The following is a 25555-nucleotide window of genomic DNA, read 5'->3' on the forward strand; positions in this document are numbered from 1 at the left end:
CAATACACAGACCGGCCGCTGATCTGATGTCTCCCTGATTGGTTGACATGTGGGAACATAGGCCTATAATTTGTTGTAATGACAACCCAGTTAAGAACGGGCATATCAAGCACAATGTTGTGGTCTAGGAGCATGCACTTCCTCTCGCTCTCTCCACTGTTTTGGCCCTTGATCATATTATGGTTTTGGCCCTACTTACTTTGTGCTTGAAGGTTTCAGTCAGAGTGTGGAGTCCAGTCTTCTGTCTGGCTCCAGACTGGTCATGGCTCTGTCCCAAGGCAGATGTCCTGAATAAACAAGAACAAACAGTACAAGAAATTACAGAGAATGAAATTAACTGAATTGTGTTAATTCTATCTTCATCCACTTCCACAAGACAACCGATAAATAGGGGTAGTGTGTATGGAGCGTCTCAGAGTAGGAGTGCTGACTTAGGATCAGCATTTCCTTTTAGATCACAATGAATAAGATTAGATGAAGCAGATGGAGCAGTGCTGGTCTTGTCTCAGTCAGTGGAACAAAGAGAGAGGAGGCTTCTCTTGATTCTCTTCTTCTTTTCGTAGTTAAAAAAAAAAAAATCTATCAAGAAAACCTGGTGCTTCACGCAGAGCTAGAACAAACAGAACCTTCAAACAGCAGGAGGACTTACAGGGAGAGAGCCGTACAGCAACCACACAAAGAGACAGGCCTGGTGAGAGACATGTAATCCCGCCTGTAGGTGAGAGTGCTCATCTGGGGCTGAAAGATAAGAGCTGCATCCCAAGTGCCACCTTATTCCATACATAGTGCACTACTATTGTCTGGTCAAAAGTAGTGCACTATATAGGGAATAGGATGCCAGTTGGGACGTAGACACAGGCTGGAGGAGGACGGGTGGAGGACAGAGGGGGGTCTGGAATGGAGGGTCAGGGGGAGAGGGAAGGGGGGGGGCAACAACAGCAGCAGCCGGCCCAGTGGAGGCCAGGCCAACCTCCCCCAGGTCTTAGCCAGGATGAAAGCTCTGGATCTCTGCTAGATAAGGGCAGGATGCGGGGGGGGGGGGGGGGGGGGGGCATGTCCAGCAAGCATGTTCCCAGCCACCTTTCCATAATCACGGTACTCTCCTCTACAACACCTCACAGCTAAAGCTCTCTGAGTGTCTGTGGTACCAGAGCCTCAATTATATTAGGACCTGTGTGGTATTTAGTATGAGTGTGTACACTAGGTATCGGGAATTATCTACACTAAAAACGATCTGACAGCACATGCCATTTCAATATCAAAACACAGAGCTGCATTCTACGTATCCACCAAGCGGGAAGGAATCAGATAATTCCATATTTGTTTGTGTCGTGAGTGCACTCAAGATGCATCTATGCTCGATTGCTTTTTCCTACATGCGTACTAAACACTAATTTCTCCTGTGGAGGTTAGGGATTCGTCCAGGACGTGGAGGTGTGTCTGTGTGTCGAGCAGGATCTCTGCTGTCTCTCTGAGGAGCGCAGGGTCGGTCAGGGGGGAAATTAAAATCAGCGTTTGCAGAACTACTTGTTTTATCCCAGAGCAGATGGAGGGAGGGAGGGAGGGAGGGACAAGGAGGTAGCGACCGCATGGGGAGGGAGGGACAAGGAGGTAGCGACCGCATGGGGAGGAAGAAAGGAGGACGGAGTTCTTCAGCTTCAACTCTTACAAGACAGACACAGAGGTGTAGTGCAGTGGGGGAGGGCAGAACATACCGAGTGTCCCAAATGGCACCCTATTCCCTATATACAGTACACATACAGGTAACTGCCCAAATAAAGGAAACACCAACATAAAGTGTCGTATTTGATGATTTCTTCTAGACATGGTAGCCAAAATAATGGGCAACTGCGCCTTTTTATACACGACGCTACCTATGGGATGGGATGTTAATTTCCTCCTTAACTCAGGAACCACACCTGTGTGGAAGCAGCTGCTTTCAATATACTTTGCATCAAAAGTAGTGCACCACATATGAAATAGGGTGCCATTTGGGACGCAAGCCCATGGTATTCAGCGCCACGCAGAGTGGACACACAGGAACAGAAGCACACCACCGTATGACGTTAGCTGGCACCTGTCCTGAACAGATCAATGAAAGAAATCAATTCCAATTACGATCTAGCCGCTTGGCTCTAAATAGGGATATGGATCAATCAATAGCCGTCTCAAAGGGAAAAAAATAGTGTTTGTTTGTGTGTTTGTCAGCGTTCAGATTTCCCCCCAAAAAACTAGCAAGGATTCCATTCAGCTAATTTGTTAATTAAGCAAAATCTTGCTTAAATGTAGATTCACCTAAATGACATTACCGCGAGAAGCACCGCAGATATTGGGATGAGCGAGATGCAAGACTTCGCTCTCACACAGTCACACACAGTATCTGCGCATGTGCATTGGTTTGCATCACTCTGTTACAGCGTGGTAGCCAGGGGACCAAAACAGCGGAGAAGTTGAGCCTTCCGCTTTAACGCTCTTAGTTGTTGCAGGAATTGATCCTCTATGCCGTTTTCTTTCTGCATCTAAGTCATATCGCTGAGCCTACCTTTAATTGTTACAGTAGTAAAGACGGGATATTCTGGCTACTTTGTGATAAAATCGGATCAGTTTCTGCCGAAACATTCTCAGGCCAAATATGGCTGTAGACTTCCGTAGAGTGATAATTCTGTCGGAAGGAGCCACCGTGGACAGAGCTTTCCTGTGTTGAACAGAGTGGAGGAGAAAGGCACAATGCTGTAAACCAGCCAATCACCTTTGACCTGGCGTAGCTGTTGACGAGGCTGTGAGTGTGCATGTCATTTCCATAACACTACCAGGGTTCTGCCACAGCTACACACACACACAAAGCTGTGTGTGTGGGAGCGAGCGCGTGTGTAGCTGTGACAGAAACCTGGTAGTGTTATGGAAATGACATACACACTCACAGCCTCGTCAACAGCAACGCCAGGTCAAAGGTGATTGGCTGGTTTACAGCATCCTGCCTTTCTCTCCTTTCTCTTCAACACAGGAAATGAATACCTCTCTGTCCACGGTGGCTCCTTCAGAATGATCACTCTACGGAAGTCTACAGACATATTTGGCCCTGTCTGTCACCAGGCCTAGGTGATGTCACTGTCACCTCTGGGTTAGAGGTCAGATAGGAACACTACACGGTCACATGCGCTTCTGTCTCAGCTCTCTGGGTGTGTCCCAAATGACACCCTATTTCCATACTCTATAGGGCACTAGTCCCTGGTCAGAGCCCTATGGTCAGAGCCCTATGGTCCCTGGTCAAAATTAGTGCACTGTAAAGGAAATAGGGTGCTATTTTGGGACATACCCTTTTGGATGAGACATTCCCAGAGAGTTACGGAGAAGGAAGTGTGTGTTCGTCATCTTACTATGTTCCACACTAAACCTTTACCTGCCCTTTCATTTCGCTGGTCAAAAGTTGTGCACTAGGGAATAGGGTGCCATTTCAAATCAAATCTAGTTTTACTGGTCACATACACATATTTAGCGGATGTTATTGCAGGTGTAGCAAAATGCTTGTGTTCCTAGCTCCAACAGTGCAGTAATATCTAACAATTCACAACAATACACACAAATCTAAAAGTAAAATAATGGAATTAAGAAATATATAAATATTAGATTGAGCAATGTAGGAGTGGCATTGACAAAAATACAGCAGATTAGAGTATATACATATGAGATGAGTAAAGCAGTATGTAAACATTATTTAAACATTATTAAAGTGGCCAGTGATGCCAAGTCTATGTACACTGCTCAAAAAAATAAAGGGAACACTTAAACAACACAATGTAACTCCAAGTCAATCACACTTCTGTGAAATCAAACTGTCCACTTAGGAAGCAACACTGATTGACAATAAATGTCACATGCTGTTGTGCAAATGGAATAGACAAAAGGTGGAAATTATAGGCAATTAGCAAGACACCCCCAAAAAAGGAGTGATTCTGCAGGTGGTGATCACAGACCACTTCTCAGTTCCTATGCTTCCTGGCTGATGTTTTGGTCACTTTTGAATGCTGGCGGTGCTCTCACTCTAGTGGTAGCATGAGACGGAGTCTACAACCCACACAAGTGGCTCAGGTAGTGCAGTTCATCCAGGATGGCACATCAATGCGAGCTGTGGCAAAAAGGTTTGCTGTGTCTGTCAGCGTAGTGTCCAGAGCATGGAGGCGCTACCAGGAGACAGGCCAGTACATCAGGAGACGTGGAGGAGGCCGTAGGAGGGCAACAACCCAGCAGCAGGACCGCTACCTCCGCCTTTGTGCAAGGAGGTGCACTGCCAGAGCCCTGCAAAATGACCTCCAGCAGGCCACAAATGGAATGGCTAGGCCACTCCAGGACCTTGAGATGCTTCTTACGGAGCCACTCCTTAGTTGCCCTGGCTGTGTGTTTCGGGTCGTTGTCATGCTGGAAGTCCCAGCCACGACCCATCTTCAATGCTCTTACTGAGGGAAGGTTGTTGGCCAAGATCTCGCGATACATGGCCCCATCCATCCTCCCCTCAATACGGTGCAGTCGTCCTGTCCCCTTTGCAGAAAAGCATCCCCAAAGAATGATGTTTCCACCTCCATGCTTCACGGTTGGGATGGTGTTCTTGGGGTTGTACTCATCCTTCTTCCTCCAAACACGGCGAGTGGAGTTTAGACCAAAAAGCTCTATTTTTGTCTCATCAGACCATATGACCTTCTCCCATTCCTCCTCTGGATCATCCAGATGGTCATTGGCAAACTTCAGACGGGCCTGGACATGCGCTGGCTTGAGCAGGGGGACCTTGCGTGCGCTGCAGGATTTTAATCCATGACGGAGTAGTGTGTTACTAATGTTTTCTTTGAGACTGTGGTCCCAGCTCTCTTCAGGTCATTGACCAGGTCCTGCCATGTAGTTCTGGGCTGATCCCTCACCTTCCTCATGATCATTGATGCCCCACGAGGTGAGATCTTGCATGGAGCCCCAGACCGAGGGTGATTGACCGTCATCTTGAACTTCTTCCATTTTCTAATAATTGCGCCAACAGTTGTTGCCTTCTCACCAAGCTGCTTGCCTATTGTCCTGTAGCCCATCCCAGCCTTGTGCAGGTCTACAATTTTATCCCTGATGTCCTTACACAGCTCTCTGGTCTTGGCCATTGTGAAGAGGTTGGAGTCTGTTCGATTGAGTGTGTGGACAGGTGTCCTTTATACAGGTAAGGAGTTCAAACAGGTGCAGTTAATACAGGTAATGAGTGGAGAACAGGAGGGCTTCTTAAAGAAAAACTAACAGGTCTGTGAGAGCCGGAATTCTTACTGGTTGGTAGGTGATCAAATACTTATGTCATGCAATAAAATGCAAATGAATTACTTAAAAATCATACAATGTGATTTTCTGGATTTTAGTTGAAGTTCACAGTTGAAGTGTACCTATGATAAAAATTACAGACCTCTACATGCTTTGTAAGTAGGAACACCTGCTAAATCGGCAGTGTATCAAATACTTGTTCTCCCCACTGTATATACTGTACTCTATACCATCTACTGCATCTTGCCTGTGCCGTTCGGCCATCACTCATTTATATATTTTTATGTACATATTCGTATTCATTCCTTTACACTTGTGTATCAAATACTTATGTCATGCAATAAAATGCAAATTAATTACTTAAAAATCATACAATGTGATTTTCTGGATTTTTGTTTTAGATTCCGTCTCTCACAGTTGATATGTACCTATGATAAAAATGACAGACCTCTACATGCTTTGTAAGTAGGAAAACCTGCACAATGGGCAGTGTATCAAATACTTGTTCTCCCCACTGTACATATGAGATGAGTAATGTAGGGTATGAAAACATTATATGAAGTGGCATTGTTTAAAGTGGCTAGTGATACATTACATCAAGATGGCAAGATGCAGTAAATGGTATAGCGTACAGTATATACATTTGAGATGAGTAATGTAGGGTAAGTAAACATTATATAATATAAAGTGGCTAGTGATAAATTGATTACATACATTTTTCCATTATTAAAGCGGCTGGAGTTGAGTCAGTATGTTGGCAGCTGCCACTCAATGTTAGTGATGGCTGTTTAACAGTCTGATGGCCTTGAGATAGAAGCTGTTTTTCAGTCTCTCGGTCCCCGCTTTGATGCACCTGTACTGACCTCGCCTTCTGGATGATAGCGGGGTGAACTGGCAGTGGCTCGGGTGGTTGTTGTCCTTGATGATCTTTTTGGCCTTCCTGTGACATCGGGTGGTGTAGGTGTCCTGGAGGGCAGGTAGTTTGCACCCGGTGATGCGTTGTGCAGACCTCAATACCCTCTGGAGAGCCTTCCGGTTATGGGCGGAGCAGCTGCCGTACCAGGCAGTGATACAACCCGACAGGATGCTCTCGATTGTGCATCTGTAAAAGTTTGTGAGTGTTTTTGGTGACAAGCTGCATTTCTTCAGCCTCCTGAGGTTGAAGAGGCGCTGCTGCGCCTTCTTCACCACGCTGTCTGTGTGGGTGGACCATTTCAGTTAGTCCGTGATGTGTACACCGAGGAACTTAAAACGCTCTACCCTCTCCACTACTGTCCCGTCAATGTAGATAGGGGGCTGCTCCCTCTGCTGTTTACTGAAGTCCACGATCATCTCCTTTGTTTTATTGACATTGAGTGTGAGGTTATTTTCCTGACACCACACTCCGAGGGCCCTCACCTCCTCCCAGTAGGCCGTCTCGTCGTTGTTGGTAATCAAGCCTACCACTGTAGTCTCGTCTGCAAACTTGATGATTGAGTTGGAGGCGTGCATGGCCACGCAGTCGTGGGTGAACAGGGAGTACAGGAGAGGGCTGAGAACGCACCCTTGTGGGGACCCAGTGTTGAGGATCAGCGGGGTGGAGATGTTGTTACCTACCCTCACCACCTGGGGGCGGCCCGTCAGGAAGTCCAGGACCCAGTTGCACAGGGCGGGGTCGAGACCTAGGGTCTAGAGCTTAATGACGAGTTTGGAGGGTACTATGGTGTTAAATGCTGAGCTGTAATCGATGAACAGCATTCTTACATAGGTATTCCTCTTGTCCAGATGGGTTAGGACAGTGTGCAGTGTGATGGCGATTGCGTCGTCTGTGGACCTATTGGGGCGGTAAGCAAATTGGAGTGGGTCTAGGGTGTCAGGTAGGGTGGAGGTGATATGGTCCTTGACTAGTCTCTCAAAGCACTTCATGATGACGGAAGTGAGTGCTACAGGGCAGTAGTCATTTAGCTCAGTTACCTTAGCTTTTTTGGGAACAGGAACAATGGTGGCCCTCTTGAAGCATGTGGGGACAGCAGAATGGGATAAGGATTGATTGAATATGTCTGTAAACACACCAGCCAGCTGGTCTGCGCATGCTATGAGGACGCGGCCGGGGATGCCGTCTAGGCCTGCAGCCTTGCGAGGGTGAACACGTTTAAATGTTTTACTCACGCTGGCTACAGTGAAGGAGAGCCCGCAGGTTTTGGTAGCGTGCCGTGTCAGTGGCACTGTATTGTCCTCAAAGCGAGCAAAAAGTTGTTTAGTCTGTCTGGGAGCAAGGCATCGTGATCCGCGACGGGGCTGGTTTTTCTTTTGCAGTCCGTGACTGACTGTAGACCCTGCCACATACCTCTCGTGTCTGAGCCGTTGAATTGAGACTCCACTTTGTCTCTGTACTGACGCTTAGCTTGTTTGATTGCCTTGCGGAGGGAATAGCTACACTGTTTGTATTCGGTCATGTTTCCGGTCACCTTGCCCTGATTAAAAGCAGTGGTTTGCGCGTTCAGTTTTGCGCGAATGCTGCCATCAATCCACGGTTTCTGGTTGGGGAATGTTTTAATAGGCGCTGTGGGTACAACATCACCGATGCACTTGTTAATAAACTCGCACACCGAATCAGCCTATTAGTCAATGTTGTTGTTCGCCGCAATACGGGACATATCCCAGGCCACGTGAGCGAAGCAATCTTGAAGCGTGGAATCCGATTGGTCGGACCAGCGTTGAACAGACCTGAGCACGGGAGCTTCCTGTTTTAGTTTCTGTCTATAGGCTGGGAGCAACAAAATGGAGTCGTGGTCAGCTTTTCCGAAGGGAGGGCGGGGGAGGGCCTTATATACACGTCGTGGAAGTTAGAATAACAGTGGTCTAGGGTTTTGCCAGACCTGGTAGGACAATCGATATGCTGATAGAATTTAGGGAGCCTTGTTTTCAGATTAGCCTTGTTAAAATCCCCGGCTACAATAAATGCAGCCTCAGGATATGTGGTTTCCAGTTTGCTTGGGGAGGAATATACACGACTGTGATTATGATCGAAGAGAATTCTCTTGGTAGATAATGCGGTCGGCATTTGATTGTGAGGAATTCTAAGTCAGGTGAACAAAAGGACTTGAGTTCCTGTATGTTGTTATGATCACACCACGTCTCGTTAATCATAAGGCATACACCCCCGCCCTTCTTCTTACCAGAGAGATGCTTGTTTCTGTCGGCGCAATGCGTGAAGAAACCAGGTGGCTGTACCGACTCAGATAGCGTGTCTCGAGTGAGCCATGTTTCCGTGAAACAAAGAACGTTACAGTCTCGGATGTCTCTCTGGAATGCTACCCTTGCTCGGATTTCGTCTACCTTGTTGTCAAGAGACTGGACATTGGCGAGTAGTTTGCTCGGGAGCGGTGCACGATGTGCCCGTCTACGGAGCCTGACCAGAAGACCGCTCCGTCTGCCCCTTCTTCTACGGCGTCGTTGTTTGGGATCGCCGGCTGGGATCTGATCCATTGTCCTGGGTGGTGGACCAAACAGAGGATCCGCTTCGGGAAAGTCGTATTCCTGGTCGTAATGTTGGTGAGTTGACGTTGCTCTTATATCCAATAGTTCCTCCTGACTGTATGTAATAAAACCTAAGATTACCTGGGGTAACAATGTAAGAAATAATACATAAAAAAACGAAATACTGCATAGTTTCCTAGGAACGCGAAGCGAGGCGGCCATCTCTGTCGGCGCCAGAAGTTCAAAGTTCTGTGCTCAGTCTGATTACCACAGGACAGTGCTCATCCCCTTCACTCAAAATTCAGTTTCAGCAGTAGCCGGACAAGGGTAGATTATGATAGATATGGGGACTCTTAATTCCAACAGCTATTAGGCTGTATAATAGATTGTCTGTTGGTCCTTCGAGTACACAGCATATTGCGCTTTCACTTTAAAATGTATAGCTATAGCGCTCTGAATGAATTATTTTGTGTAGTTTCTGTGTCATGTTTTATGTACTGTCTTTGTAAGCACATGACCAAATTAATTTCCCCCTGGTGGGATAATAAAGTGGATCTGAATCTGAATCCACTTGGTAGAAGTCTAGTGAATTCCATTTCCAATTCTTCTTCTAATCTGTAATTAAAAGTAATTCAAAAGATACTCGTACTGTATGTCATCAGTATTGTGTTGATTGATTCATTCCAGTCAATAATTGTGTATTAAAAAGGCCTAGGTAGCCTAAGCAACCAAAGTGTATAAACCACATTAGATCACAATCACAATTTCTCAGAACACAAATAAATTGGCCTATTTTAGGCTACAAATACATAGCTTAGGCTATAAAAACATGATGTTTCCACTGGTCCAGATGAGATCAGAGCGCATAGGCTTCTCTAGGCTACCGGCAGCTGTGGTAATCAGACTGAGCACAGACTAATTGTCCACTTTGACAAATCATGAGGCATTTTTGTTTGGAGGGGGTGGGTGGGTGGGTGGGTTTCCATATAAAACAGTTGATCACGGTGAACTCACATGATTTGCATGATATTGATAAAAAATGACGCCGGGTTTGTTGTAATGTTGTAAGGTAGGCCTACTGTACTTTTCTATTCATATGAGAGGGTTAATTGTTCATTTTTGATAGGCTAATGTTGAAAACATGCTGATATAGCAACTCTGTGCTTTGTACTGAAGCTAAAATGTAATGAATGTAGCCTACAGACGAGAAAATAAACCCTTTAATTGTCAGCACATACAGTACATGCTTGTGAATTGTTGCATTATTCAATTGTGTAACACGTTTTAAAAGAAAAGTTTCTGTCATTGTTGAATAGTTTGTGCTTACTGGCTACTGTGATATTTGCGGTCAATTTGAGCTGCTGACTAAGAATGGCACGTTGCCAGCCACCATAAAAGACACGGCAAGGATGTACTGTAATGTGAATTGAAAAGGAGAATTCTCTTTCACCACCCCGCTCCTCAGACTCTCCTTCATGTCTTGTAATGGGAATAGGGCCTAAGAAAACACCTGCTTCTCTAGTCCCACCTAAATGACAACACAGAACATCGCAGTGCTATGGGAGAACCCGTTTAATGGGGCTCCTCCGCTAGGAAGGAAAGGATCGTGTGGCTTTCTAATTTTTAGGCACCATGTACTGCAAACACAGAGCAGACGAAACGGTAGAACGTGGGGCGCAGTCAGAGAGGTGGGGAAATTCTCTTTCTGTCTGTGTGTGTATAAAACACAGCTCTGTCTGTGTGAGCCGGTTCAGGGACGTGACGAACGGAGAGACAGATAAACAGAGAGGAGAAAGGAAAGAAAGAGGAGGAAAACAATCCCTCTATCCAAGGGCAGTGCACCTCGATCACTGGACTGGGTGGTGAAGGACAGAGTGGCTTTGACCGCACCTCAAGGAGCTGTTTGAAGCGAAGGGCAGCTTCATGCTTCAGAGAAGGGCGATCTTACGGTGGGGGAGTGGTAGTGCTAGCAGCGTCAGGTATAGGTAGCAGAAGGGATAGCGTAAGAGGCACCCAGTCTGTCTGGCCATCCTTTTTTCCTTTAATGATGACTGTTCCCTGAGACCTGGTTGATGGAGATCAAAGGAATATGCAGATCGTCCCACAGGTTCTTCTCCTCTAAGAGGTGATATGAAGTTTCTAAAAGCAGGTCAAGGCAACACCCTCTTAATTTACATAAAAGTACTGTAGCCTGGAGTATTAGTACTTAGAGCCTGATGCTAGTATAAAAATGGGTCTTGTGGCTCAATTTAAAAAAAATATTTGTCACATGGTTCGTAAACAACAAGTGTGGATTAAGAGTGAAATGCTTACTTACGGGCTCCTTCCAAATAATGCAGAATTAAAAAAATAAATACACAATTTATTACAGAATACAGAATAAATACACAATGAGTAACGATAACTTGGCTATATACCCGGGGTACCAGTATCTAGACGATGTGCTGGGGTACGAGGTAATTGAGGTATATAGTGCTTTCGTAAAGTATTCAGACCCCTTGACTTTTTCCACAATTTGTTACGTTACAGCCTAAATCTAAAATTGATGAAATTGATACCCCATAATGACAAAGCAAAAAGTTATTTTATACATTTTTGCAAATGTATAAAAATAGGATCTTGGTCACCTCCATGATCAAGGCCCTTCTCCCCTGATTGCTGGGTGGCCAGCTCTAGGAAGAGTCTTGGTGGTTCCAAATTTCTTCCATTTAAGAATGATGGAGGCCACTGTGTTCTTGGGGACCTTCAATGCTGAAGAATTTGTTTGGTACCCTTCCCAAGATCTCTGCCTCGACACAATCCTGTCTCGGAGCTCTACGGACAATTCCTTCGACCTCACTGTTTGGTTTTTGCTCTGACATGCACTGTCAACTGTGGGACCTTATATATACAGATGTGTGGCTCCCAAATCATGTCCAATCAATTGAATTTACCACAGAAGCTGCAGAAACATCAAGGGTGAGCAATGGAAACAGGATGCACCTGAGCACAATTTCAAGTCGCATAGCAAAGGATCTGAATATTTATGTAAATAAATGTACTTTTAGCAAACATTTCTAAAAACCTGTTTTCGCTTTGTCATTATGGAGTATTGTGTGTAGATTGATGAGGATTTTTCTTTTATTTAATCCATTTTACACTAAGGCTGCAAAGTAACAAAATGTGGAAAAAGTCAAGGGGTACTTTCCAAAGGCACTGTATGTACATCTAAGTAGGGATAAAGTGACTAGGCAACACGATAGATAATAAACAGTAACAGAAAAGTATGTGATGACTCAAAAGAGTTAGTGCAAAAAGGGGTCAATGCAGAAAAACTTATCACATTCCCAGTGGCTCAGAAGTTTACATGCACTCAATTAGTAGTTGGTAGCATTGCCTTTAAATTGTTGAACTTGGGGCAAACGTTTCGGGTAGCCTTCCACAAGCTTCCCACAATAAGATGGGTGAATTTTGGCCCATTCCTCCTGACAGAGCTGGTGTAACGGAGTCAGGTTTGTAGGCCTCCTTGATCGCACATGCTTTTTCAGTTCTGCCAACACATTTTTTATAGGATTGAGGTCAGGGCTTTGTGAAGGCCACTCCAATACCTTGACTTTGTTGTCCTTAAGCCATTTTGCTACAACTTTGGAAGTATGCTTGGGGTCATTGTCCATTTGGAAGACCCATTTGCGACCAAGCTTCAACTTCCTGACTGATGTCTTGAGATGTTGCTTCAATATATCCACATACTTTTCCTGCCTCATGAAGCCATCTATTTTGTGAAGTGCACCAGTCCCTCCTGCAGCAAAGCACCCCCACAACATGATGCTGCCACCCTTGTGCTTCACGGTTGGGATGGTGTTCTTCGGCTTGCAAGCCTCCCCCTTTTTCCTCCAAACATAACGATGGTCATTATGGCCAAACAGTTCTATTTTGTTTCATCAGACCAGAGGACATTTCTCCAAAAAGTACGATCTTTGTCCCCATGTGCAGTTGCAAACCGTAGTCTGGCTTTTTTTAAATGGAGGTTTTGGAGCAGCGGCTTCTTCCTTGCTGAACGGCCTTTCAGGTGATGTCGATATATAGGACTCGTTTTTTAACAAGAAATTTGTGGAGTGGTTGAAAAACGAGTTTTAATGACTCCAACCTAAGTGTATGTAAACTTCCGACTTCAACTGTAATTAGCAGGCTGCACGTGTTTACTGTCCTGTTGCGTTTACTGTCCTGTTGCGAACAGTGCATTCTGACATCGCGTACATAAAACAACTCACACTGGGGTGACCGTTAGATATATTTGGAACTCACGTATGAAAAGGTTAACTGTAAAATTACAGGAAGATTTTTGAATTAGAGATGATTACTGTAATTTTACTAGAATTTGTTAATTATTCCGGAAAAAAAAGGAAATTACTGTAAAATGTTAGTGAAGTTTGTCAAATGACATGTATTTTTTTTTTTTTTTTTACAGTGTACCAGCACTGAGTCAATGTGCAGAGGTACGAGGTAGTTGAGGTAATGTGTAGATGTAGGTAGCGGTAAAAGCAACTAGCCAATCAGGATAGATAATTAACAGAGTAGCAGCAATGTAAGTGGTGTGAAAGTACGTGTGTGTTTGTGTGTGGCATCAATATGCATGTGTTTGTGAGCGTATGTAGTGCGTGTGTATGTGTGTGTTGGCGTGTCAGTGTGTGTGAGTGTGTGGGTAGAGTCTGTGCAAAAAAGGGTCAATGCAATAGTCTGGGTGGTCATTTGATTAACTGTTTAGCAGTCTTATTGCCTGGGGATAGAAGCTGTTCCGGTGCCTTTTGGTCCCAGCCTTGGTGCATCGGTACCTCTTGCCATGCGGTATCAGAGTGAACAGTCTATGGCTTGGGTGGCTGGGGTCTTTGGCAATTTTCTGAGCCTTGTTGTGCTGGCACCACACAGCCAGATCTCTGACCTCCTCCCTGTAGGTCTCGTCGTCGTCGGTGATCAGACCTACCACCGTCGTGTCATCAGCTGGTGGTGTTGGAGTTATGCATGGGCACACTGTCATTGGTGAACAGGGAGTACAGGTGGGGACTAAGCACACACACTGGGTTCAAAATTGATTTTCAATCCTTCAATGACTAACTGTGCTTGTTTGAGCTAACCTGGCACAATGGAACCAATGGAATAGTGCAAAAACTGCAAAACCCACACGTCTAGGCACTCCAATCAAATGCTGTAAAGTATTTGAAAATAAATCAAATACCACTTGAACCCAGGTCTGGTTAGTTAGCGCCGAACTGAAAAACGTAGTGCTCATTCCTGAGGTATAGAGAGGGAAAGGTGAAAGCCCACCTGTCTCTCTCTCGTCTCAGCAGAGTTAGAAAAGGTTACTGCACAAATTGAGCAGCTGCTCCAGAGTCTTTGATGGGCATTAGAACCTGGGAAACATTGTCTGGCAGGATCAAAGGGAACCCTGGGTAATTACTGTAGTTACCTTCAGTGACGCTGTTAAATTAACCACACACACAGACAGACACAACCTTACCCTCACTAGCTAGTTTTAATGGGCCTCGAAAGAGGAGGCATAAAGCAGAGGGAACACAGTGGCAGTGTCTCAATCGAGGCAGATAGCTTCCTTTCCTTGTGTCCTTTCCTCCATGACCCCCAACCTGTCATGGCCAGGACAGGAGGCCATTCAGGTTTAACTCATTCAGTCCTGTCAGCTATTATAGTACAGAGTTGATGAAAAGAGAAAATGGAGGAAAAGGGAGAGATGGTAAAAGATGTGATGGCGGAGTTAGATTATCTATTTCTATAATGAGGTCAATGATAGTTGAGGGATTTGACTCTCCTGGGAGGAGGAGAGGAGGATCACACACAGGAGATGAGATGTGGATACGTTCGTTTGGCGCTCTTTTGCTCTGGCTGTCTGTGTAAACAGGACATGATAAGACGCGAGGAGAGGAAACGGTCATCTCTGATTCCTGGATATTCGAGGTATGGCAGGCTTTTGGGAGTTTCTCCCCCTTTACAGAGAAGCTTTTAATCTTTCAATTTCCTATGACATAACAATATTCTGTGCAAGCCTGCGCAGGTCTATCTCAAACTAGGGCTGGGTGGTATACCGTTTTTTTGCGATATACCGGTATTGATGCACGGACTGGTTTGGGTTTTTACTTTACCTTCTATAACGGTATTTGAATGTTTGGTTTGTTAAATATAGTTTACTCTGCCACTTGAGTCCTCTCTCTCCGCTCTCTCGCTCCATGCTGCTTTCCACACAGACCTAGCCCCGCCCCGGTCACTCAAGGAGCGCATTCATTGTTGCTCGACCATGAGACACTTGCTTTCATTCTCTGCATGGTCAATGCAGCACATGCAACAATGTTGATGACTACGATGCAGTTTCGACTTTGCTTCCTAATATAAATCCACCAGCGTTCTACAATTACACTATTAGTTTGTGTTTCTTACATCTGCAAACAGCTAGTCCTGTTGGGCCGCTACCTGGGGAGGCAGGTAGCCTAGTGGTTAGAGCTTTGGGCCAGTAACCGAAAAGTTGCTAAATCGAATTCCTGAGTTAAAAATCTGTCGTTCTACCTCTGAACAAGGCAGTTAACCCACAGTTCCTAGGCCGTCATTGTAAATAAGAATTTGTTAACTGACTTGCCTAGTTAAATAAAAGGTTAAATACATTTTTCAAATGCTAATCGCTAGTTAGCTGGCTAGCTAATAAAATGTACTGAGTCACATTAAATGTAGCACAGCCTAGTACCAGTGATGGTTTAGCCCTAAATCAGCATGTTGTTTGTGCAATAGTATCTTTTAAATCAAAGAGGAATAGGTGAAGTGGCTAAGAGAAAACCAATATGTAGCCAAAGATTATAGGGTCCCCTAGGAGTTTTTTTTAACTGAACAGTATAAAACAATCAGAATGGAGAGAGACCCATTGAAATCACTTAGAATGTGTTTCCACCCTATGGTCACACACTACTCATAAAGCAAATTTAGAACTTTTATTATTCAACAACATAAAAGACAGTCCAAAATGTGAAAAAATATTGTGATATTATATTTTTGTCATATCGTCCAGCCTTATCTCAAACACACAGCATAAATGAAAAATGTTTAAAAAAAATGTATTACCAATGGCATTGTTCCGTCCTCCTTCTGTTGTGGCCCCTTCTCTCTATGAGGTGGTCCCTCCTCTCTTCCAGGGTCGGTGCCAGAGGTCTGCTCCTCTCCCTGAACCTCTCCACGGGCCCCTGGAACACAAACAGTAGATATAGGCTGAATTAACTAAATATACTACTGTAAAATCACATTATTTCTGATAGTATTTTTAAGGCATCCATTAGACACACAGATTGTGGTGACGCGCGGCCAAGCGCCTGCTGCTCTGCCCAAACATTAGACAAAGGAATGTTTCGTTTAACACACCAGGCTACCAGCCAGGTGGGTGGTTGGGTACCCCTGGCCACTCTGTCAGGCTCTATATTAAATAAATCAAGAGCATTCTACTGTGTAAATTATTCATTTAACACACCTTATCCTCTTCCAACAACCTTGTTGGAGAACCTCAAGAGTGAAAAGCAAAAGAAAGGGAGGGGAAAAAAGACAAGGGAAGGAAAAGAAGAAAAACAACTCATTCACCTGCAACTCAGCAAAACTCTGGGTACATCTCTAAGCACTCAGCCAGAGAAGAGAGATAATTCACCCTGACACCTCCATTGTTTCAGAGTAACGGTAACACACGCACATATACACGTGCGCATACACACACACACACAGAGAACAGTGTTTTCAGTACATATTTATAGAAAAAATGGCTCTAGATCAGGGATGGGAAGTTTGATGTGGGCCACAAAAAAATTGAACTCATGAGGGGCCGCAGTGGCTCGTGGGTCTGTGTACCCACATCCATACACTTTTTTTTGGTCCGCGGGCCTACAAAAGGGAATGATGCCTCTGTTCTTCTGCAGTTTTAAACACATAAAGAAATGCTTAAGTCAACCCATATGCAACATATGCACAGTATATAGGAAAGGAACACTAAACTCTAAACATACAGGGCCGGTTTCCCAGATACAGATTGAGCCTTGTCCTGGATTCAAAAGGACGATCTATGGAGAATATCAATTAAAAGTGCTTCTTAGTCCAAGACTACGGTTTAGGATTGGGCAGTATACAGATTTCCATACTTTCATACTGTGCCTCTGCCATCCAGGGTTATACGGTATTACCGGTAGTGCACACAAGGATGCTATTTTTTGCAGGGAAACACACACAAAAAACATCCCTTACCAGAATTTTAACAAAATTCTAACAAGTACTAAGGAATTCTCATAGTGGATGCTAGGTAAATGCTAACGAGTGCATGCAAACATTTACTCCTAGGACAGAGAACCAAGCTCATAAAGTATCTCAAAACACAGTTTGCAGCACACAAAAAAACAAATATTAGGCAGCTGGGATCTTAATCCAAGAGGGGAATGTCTCTGCTGCTATTACCAAGAAGCTTGATCTTGCAAGCTAACATCAGCCACTTAGTTAACGTTAGCAAAACCCAGCTGGAGAGAACTTATTTAGATATATAGCTGGCAAACTGTAGTAAATTTCACCGCACTTAATTTGCGCTGCAGGAGTGACTCACCTCACAAAGCTCCCACGAAGCTCCCTCGTTGTGCTTCTTTGTAAACAAACACATGTAGCTGGTTCAAACCTCTGTTTTGGGATAATAGTACCGGTAAACTTCATAATGAACAATTATCTAACGGGCAAAATGATGAACACAATCTTCTGTATCTATTACCTAGTGCACAAGATGACTGCAGGTATTTATTTTAAAAATAAATTTTCAGGGCCCCCCGAGTGGCGCAGTGGTCTAAGGCACTACATTATAGTGCTAGCTGTGCCACTAGAGATCCTGGTACGAGTCCAGGCTCTGTCGCAGCCGGCCGCGACCGGGAGACCCATGGGGCGACGCACAATTGGCCCAGCATCGTCCGGGTTAGGGGAGGGTTTGGCCGGCAGGGATGTCCTTGTCCCATCGCGCTCTAGCGACTCCTTTGGCGGGCCGGGCGCATGCACGCTGACACATTCGCCAGGTGTATGGTGTTTCCTCCGACACATTGGTGTGGCTGGCTTCTAGGTTAAGTGGGCACCCACCAGTGATTGATTTCCGGTCACAACTTGCAGACTTGTTTACGTGTTGCTGTGCGTTTTGTTGCCAACCTTACTTTGCTACCTGACAACTTTACGGTTTTTACTTTTTAATTTACCGTTTATATTTTTAGTTTTTCCCCTCACTCAACTTTTTTTCATTCAACTTTTTCCACTCTGGACGCTTTATCTGGACATGGTTCGTCAGGACTTCCAACAGCCGAAGCTAAGTAGTAACATTAACATGATGCCTTCTAATTGCAGTCGCTGTACTCATAATATACAGGGGAACGATCGCCTTACGGCGAGGATAGCTCTGCTGCAAGGCCAGTTTCAGACGCAATCGTTAGGCAAGGGTAATTTCAGTGTAGGAAAGGATGAAACAGCGTCTGTGCCGTAAGTACAGATAGTAACGTTAGTACAAATCCCCTCGCACGGTCCCCGCAGCCGGACAACTTTCTCATGGCTTCTGGAGGGAAATGCTGTAGGAATGCTCAACCGGTGTCGCTCATTCAGCCGACAGAAACTTTCAACCGGTTTCCCCCATTAAGCAGCGAGTCGGGGTCTGAGGCATTAAGCAGCGAGTCGGGGTCTGAGGCCGAGCCTTCTCTGGTCTCTACTCCTCCCGTTACGGGGTCTGAGACGCCGAAGCTTCCCACCATTAGCTCTGACAAATTGAAAACCCTAGTCATTGGCGAATCCATTACCCGAAGTATTAGACTTAAAACGAATCATCCAGCGATCATACACTGTTTATCAAGGGGCAGGGCTACCGACGTTAAGACTAATCTGAAGATGGTGCTGGCTAAAGCTAAAACTGGCGAGTGTAGAGAGTATAGAGATATTGTTATCCACGTCGGCACCAACGATGTTAGGATGAAACAGTCAGAGGTCACCAAACGCAACATAGCTTCAGCCTGTAAATCAGCTAGAAAGATGTGTCGGCATCGAGTAATTGTCTCTGGCCCCCTCCCAGTTAGGGGGGGTGATGAGCTCTACAGCAGAGTCTCACAACTCAATCGCTGGTTGAAAACTGTTCTGCCCCTCCCAAAAGATAGAATTTGTAGATAATTGGCCCTCTTTCTGGGACTCACCCACAAACAGGAAAATAAAAAAACTATCAACCTATATCGAATATTCCATTCCTCTCAATTGTTTTTGAAAAAGCTGTTGCGCAGCAACTCACTGAATTGCTGAAGAGAAACAATGTATATGAAATGCTTCAGACTGGTTTTAGACCCCATCATAGCACTGAGACTGCACTTGTGAAGGTGGTAAATTACCTTTTAATGGCGTCAGACCGAGGCTCTGCATCTGTCCTCGTGCTCCTAGACCTTAGTGCTGCTTTTGATACCATCGATCACCACATTCTTTTGGAGAGATTGGAAACCCAAATTGGTCTACACGGACAAGTTATGGCCTGAATTAGATCTTATCTGTCGGAAAGATATCAGTTTGTCTCTGTGAATGGTTTGTCCTCTGACAAATTTACTGTACATTTCGGTGTTCCTCAAGGTTCCGTTTTAGGACCACTATTGTTTTCACTATATATTTTACCCCTTGGGGATGTCATTCGAAAACATAATGTTAACTTTCACTGCTATGCGGATGACACACAGCTGTACATTTCAATGAAACATGGTGAAGCCCCAAAATTGCCCATGCTAGAAGCCCGTGTTTCAGACATACGGAACTGGATGGCTGCAAACTTTCTACTTTTAAACTCGGACAAAACAGAGAAGCTTGTTCTAGGTCCCAAGAAACAAAGAGATCTTCTGTTGGATCTGACAATTAATCTTGATGGTTGTACAGTCGTCTCAAATAAAACTGTGAAGGACCTCGGCGTTACTCTGGACCCTGATCTCTCTTTTGATGAACATATCAAGACTGTTTCAAGGACAGCTTTTTTCCATCTACATAACATTGCGAAAATCTGACATTTTCTGTCCAAAAATGATGCAGAAAAATGTATCCATGCTTTTGTTACTTCTAGGTTTGACTACTGCAATGCTCTACTTTCCGGCTACCTGGATAAAGCGCTAAATAAACTTCAGTTAGTGCTAAATACGGCTGCTAGAATCCTGACTAGAACCCAAAAATTTGATCACATTACTCCAGTGCTAGCCTCCCTACACTGGCTTCCTGTTAAGGCAAGGGCTGATTTCAAGGTTTTACTGCTAACCTACAAAGCATTACATGGGTTTGCTCCTACCTATCTTTCCGATTTGGTCCTGCCGTGCATACCTACACGTACGCTACGGTCACAAGACGCAGGCCTCCTAATTGTCCCTAGAATTTCTAAGCAAACAGCTGGAGGCAGGTCTTTCTCCTATAGAGCTCAATTTTTATGGAATGGTCTGCCTACCCATATGAGAGACGCAGACTCGGTCTCAACCTTTAAGTCTTTACTGAAGACTCATCTCTTCAGTGGGTCATATGATTGAGTGTAGTCTGGCCCAGGAGTGTGAAGGTGAACGGAAAGGCTCTGGAGCAACGAACCGCCCTTGCTGTCTCTGTCTGGCCGGTTCCCCTCTCTCCACTGGGATTCTCTGCCTCTAACCCTATTACAGGGGCTGAGTCACTGGCTTACTGGTGCTCTTCCATGGTGTCCCTAGGAGGGGTGCGTCACTTGAGTGGGTTGAGTCACTGACGTGATCTTCCTGTCTGGGTTGGCGCCCCCCCCTTGGATTGTGCCGTGGCGGAGATCTTTGTGGGCTATACTCGGCCTTGTCTCAGGATGGTAAGTTGGTGGTTGAAGATATCCCTCTAGTGGTGTGGGGGCTGTGCTTTGGCAAAGTGGGTGGGGTTATATCCTGCCTGTTTGGCCCTGTCCGGGGGTATCATCGGATGGGGCCACAGTGTCTCCTGACCCCTCCTGTCTCAGCCTCCAGTATTTATGCTGCAGTAGTTTATGTGTCGGGGGGCTAGGGTCAGTCGGTTATATCTGGAGTACTTCTCCTGTCTTATCCGGTGTCCTGTGTGAATTTAAGTATGCTCTCTCTAATTCTCTCTCTCTTTCTTTCTCTCTCGGAGGACCTGAGCCCTAGGACCATGCCTCAGGACTACCTGGCATGATGACTCCTTGCTGTTCCCAGTCGACCTGGCCGTGCTGCTGGTCCAGTTTCAACTGTTCTGCCTGCGGCTATGGAACCCTGACCTGTTCACCGGACATGCTACCTGTCCCAGACCTGCTGTTTTCAACTCTCTAGAGACAGCAGGAGCGGTAGAGATACTCTTAATGATCGGCTATGGAAAGCCAACTGACATTTACTCCTGAGGTGCTGAATTGTTGCACCCTCGACAACTGCTGTGATTATTATTATTTGACCATGCTGGTCATTTATGAACATTTGAACATCTTGGCCATGTTCTGTTATAATCTCCACCCGGCACAGCCAGAAGAGGACTGCCCACCCCTCATAGCTTGCTTCCTCTCTAGGTTTCTTCCTAGGTTCCTAGGGCTTTCTAGGGAGTTTTTCCTAGCCACCGTGCTTCTACACCTGCATTGCTTGCTGTTTGGGGTTTTTGTACAGCACTTTGAGATATCAGCTGGTATAAGAAGGGCTATATAAATACATTTGATTTGGCACTGTGTCAAGAAGCAGTGCGGCTTGGTTGGGTCGTGGTTTGGAGGACACACGGCTCTTGACCTTCGCCTCTCAAGTCCGTACGGGAGTTGCTGCGACGAGACTAACTACCAATTGGATACCACGAAATTGTTAAGAAAAAGGGGTTAAAAAAAGCCTAACATTCAAAGACCAAAAAACGTCACACCAGAATGCTAATAAAATGCTAACAAGCCAATTACTAGAAACCTCATAGAGAATGCTAACGCATTGAGAACATTTTGTACACTAAACTACACAAGTAACTCAAAATGTTACTCAGTTTGCTGCACACACAAAACTAATATTAGCCAGCAAGGCCCTTGATCCAGCGGGGATTCTCTGCTGTTACCAAGCAAATGCTTGATATTGGAAGAAGCTAGCTAACCACTTAGCTAGAAAGCTAACTGAACTCCGCAAAAAAATAAATGTCCCTTTTTCAGGACCCTGTCTTTCAAAGATAATTCGTAAAAATCCAAATAACTTCATAGATATTCATTATAAAGGGTTTAAACATTGTTTCCCATGCTTGTTCAATGAACCATAAACAATTAATCAACAATCACCTGTGGAACGGTCGTTAAGACACTAACAGCTTACAGACAGTAGGCAATTAAGGTCACAGTTATGAAAACTTAGGACACTAAAGAGGCCTTTCTACTGACTCTGAAAAACACCAACAGAAAGGATCCTGCTCATCTGCGTGAACGTGCCTTAGGCATGCTGCAAGGAGGCATGAGGACTGCAGATGTGGCCAGGGCAATAAATTGCAATGTCCATACTGTGAGTTGCCTAAGACAGCGCTACAGGGAGACAGGACGGACAGCAGATCATTCTCGCACTGGCAGACCACTTGACCACCTGCACAGGATCAGTACGTCGGAACATCACACCTGCAGGACAGGTACAGGATGGCAACAACAACTGCCCGGGTTACACCAGGAACGCACAATCTTTCCATCAGTGCTCGGACTGTCCACCATAGGCTGCGAGAGGCTGGACTGAGGGCATGTAGGCCTGTTGTAAAGGCAGGTCCTCACCAAACATCACCGGCAACGACGTCGCCTATGGGCACAAAACCACCGTCGCTTGACCAGACAGGACTGGCAAAAAGTGCTCTTCACTGATGAGTTGCGGTTTTGTCTCACAAGGGGTGATGGTCGGATTCGCGTTTATCGTCAAAGGAATGAGCGTTACACCGAGGCCTGTACTCTGGAGCGGGATCGATTTGGAGGTGGAGGATCCGTCATGGTATGGGGCGGTGTGTCACAGCATCAACGGACTGAGCTTGTTGTCATTGCAGGCAATCTCAACGCTGTGCGTTACAAGGAAGACATCCTCCTCCCTCATGTGGTACCCTTCCTGCAGGCTCATCCTGACATGACCCTCCAGCATGACAATGCCACCAGCCATACTGCTTGTTCTGTGTGTGATTTCCTGCTAGACAGGAATGTCAGTGTTCTGCCATGGCCAGCGAATTGCCCGGATCTCAATCCCATTGAGCATGTTTGGGACCTGTTTGATCGGAGGGTGAGGGCTAGGGCCATTCCCCCCAGAAATGTCCGGGAACTAGCAGGTGCCTTGGTGGAAGAGTGAGGTAACATCTCACAGCAATAACTGGCAAATCTGGTGCAGTCCATGAGGAGGAGATGCACTGCAGTACTTAATGCAGCTGGTGGCCACACCAGATACTGACTGTTACTTTTGAATTTGACCCCCCCTTAGTTCAGGGACACCTTATTCCATTTATGTTAGTCACATGTCTGTGGAACTTGCTCAGTTTATGTCTCAGTTGTTGAATCTTGTTATGTTCAAACAAATATTTTTGCTATAGTTTGCTGAAAATTTGCAGAAAATAGTTTGCTGAAAATAAACGCAGTTGACAGTGAGAGGACGTTTCTTTTTTTGCTGAGTTTAGCTACTAAATTAGCAAACCAATTGCACAACTGCAGAGAATTTAGCACATTTAAGACAGTTAACTTAATCGTTGTAAGATATCTAGCTGGCAAACATTTAGTTGTGAATTCCATACTGTAGATCACCTGGTGCATGCTGCATGACAGTGAGTGACTCACAAGGCTTTGGTCTCTCGTCGTTGTGTGCTTGTAAACAAACACCACATGACTGGGGACTGCCGTAAGCTACATACTAATGTGACAGGAGAAATAAAGAACACAATGTTCTTTATCTCCTGAAGTATTGCCCAAGTTGACTCCCGGACTTATTTTTATTCAAGCATATTGGATGACTGTCATTCATATTCCATTCACCCAGTTCAATGTAACCGCGATAGGTTTAGGCTACTACATGTTCCTCAAATTTCCCCGAAACACATCATGAGGTTGCAACAACCTGGCCTATTAATGAAAGTTCACAACGTAGGTGCACACAGGTCGAGATAAAAATTTGAGGTGACAGACACTGACACATTCAATACCGCCTTGCACACTCTTGCCTGCATCTAGCTGATCTAGGGTGTAATCATTAGTCCAACAGTTGCAAACAACTGTTTGTCTATTGTATGTTTATTCCCATTTCGTTTGCTTCCATTTTTCAACAGAATTGGTAGAATGAATACACCCCTGATCACGCGTAAACACAGTTCACTTTCAGAGCAGCCACGTTGTATTCCTTCTAGCATCTATGCACTCTCCTTCTCTCACCTTTTCCCTTCACTTGTGGACTTCTATAAACAACACATCAGCTGTATGTAACCAGGCAAAAAAAACTTTCCAAGCCAAACTATATCATAACCGCTACACAAAGCCTACATCGTTGTCCCCATATTAGCTAAAGTAACGTCAGTCAACATAGCTAATAGAACTAAAGCATTAGTAAACTCACTACAATCATGCAGTAACATTACAGTGTACAGTCAGTAAGCAGTTTAGCACTTACACCGGCGAGCCCCGCTGGCAATACATTTGTAAAACCAAAAGCTTACCTTGACTTGGTAGAGTTCCAGTGTTGGTCATAGCTAACATAGCATCCCTCTGTTTGAGCAGGGGCTAAACTAGCTAGCTGCATTTGGACGGAAGCTAGCTATCCTCTGGCTACACCGTAGTGCTACCCTACAGAGTGCTGCTGAGGCTACTGTAGACCTTCATTGCAAAACAGTGTGTTTTAATAAATAATAACAGAAAGTGCTTGAAAAACGCAGAGTAATATGCATGTTCTTTCCAGAGAGAGAGAAAGAGGGCGAAAAGAGCGAGGAAGGAAGAGAGAAAGAAAGAAAGAGAGAGAGAGAGCTAGTCCCAGGGCCGTGAGGCTTTAAGTCAACTGACCGACACTCCTCATTATCAACTCACACAGTACGAATTGGAGCTAACAGGCTTTGGCCCTGGCAGATAGGCCCATGAGAGTGTGTGTGTGTGTGTGTGTGTGTGTGTGTGTGTGTGTGTGTGAGTGAGAGAGAGAGACATTGTGCTGAGGAGCAGTGAAAGGGGTCAGTTCTTAAACCACAATTCTTTCCAAATATCCCCACAGGCTTTGTAGGCTGACCGGAGCATTCTTCTGATAGCTACTACCCAAGTAGCTAATCTAATTTTCACACACTAAACTACTGCTGTGTGTATTTTGCTATTGGTTAGTGGCGCAAGGTTGCTACAGTATGTACAAAAGGAGGTAAAAGGTTATGCTACTGGTGGTTTATATATTCTATGACATTACATTTTATGTACCAAGATTAGAGGTCGACCGATTAATCGTAATGGCCGATTAATTAGGGCCGATTTCAAGTTTTCATAACAATCGGAAATCTGTTTTGTTTTTTGTTTTTTTACACCTTTATTTAATCTTTATTTAACTAGGCAAGTCAGTTAAGAACACATTCTTATATTCAATGACGGCCTAGGAACGGTGGGTTAACTGCCTCGTTCAGCGGCAGAACGACAGATTTTCACCTTGTCAGCTCGGGGGATTCAATCTTGCGACCTTACAGTCAACTAGTCCAACGCTCTAACCACCTGCCTCTCATTGCACTCCACGAGGAGACTGCCTGTTACGCGAATGCAGTAAACCAAGGTAAGTTGCGAGCTAGCATTAAACTTATCTTATAAAAAACAATCAATCAATCAATCATAATCACTAGTTAACTA

The 25555-nt window shown here is 45.0% G+C and overlaps 1 protein-coding gene across 3 annotated transcripts in view; it reads right to left on the reverse strand.

Annotated features, from left to right (window-relative positions):
- LOC120027586 (zinc finger protein 438-like) overlaps window positions 1-25555 on the reverse strand; it is a 91697-nt gene that overhangs the window by 13708 nt on the left and 52434 nt on the right. For all 3 annotated transcript variants that reach the window (XM_038972569.1, XM_038972568.1, XM_038972567.1), the window contains exons 2-3: window positions 15838-15956; window positions 200-287 (exon numbers count right to left, since the gene is read on the reverse strand). The gene's annotated coding sequence lies outside the window, so the exon portion shown is untranslated. The remainder of the gene's footprint in view (window positions 1-199; window positions 288-15837; window positions 15957-25555) is intronic.

The sequence above is a fragment of the Salvelinus namaycush genome, chromosome 33 (assembly GCF_016432855.1).
Source record: "Salvelinus namaycush isolate Seneca chromosome 33, SaNama_1.0, whole genome shotgun sequence".
Lineage (NCBI taxonomy): Eukaryota > Metazoa > Chordata > Actinopteri > Salmoniformes > Salmonidae > Salvelinus > Salvelinus namaycush.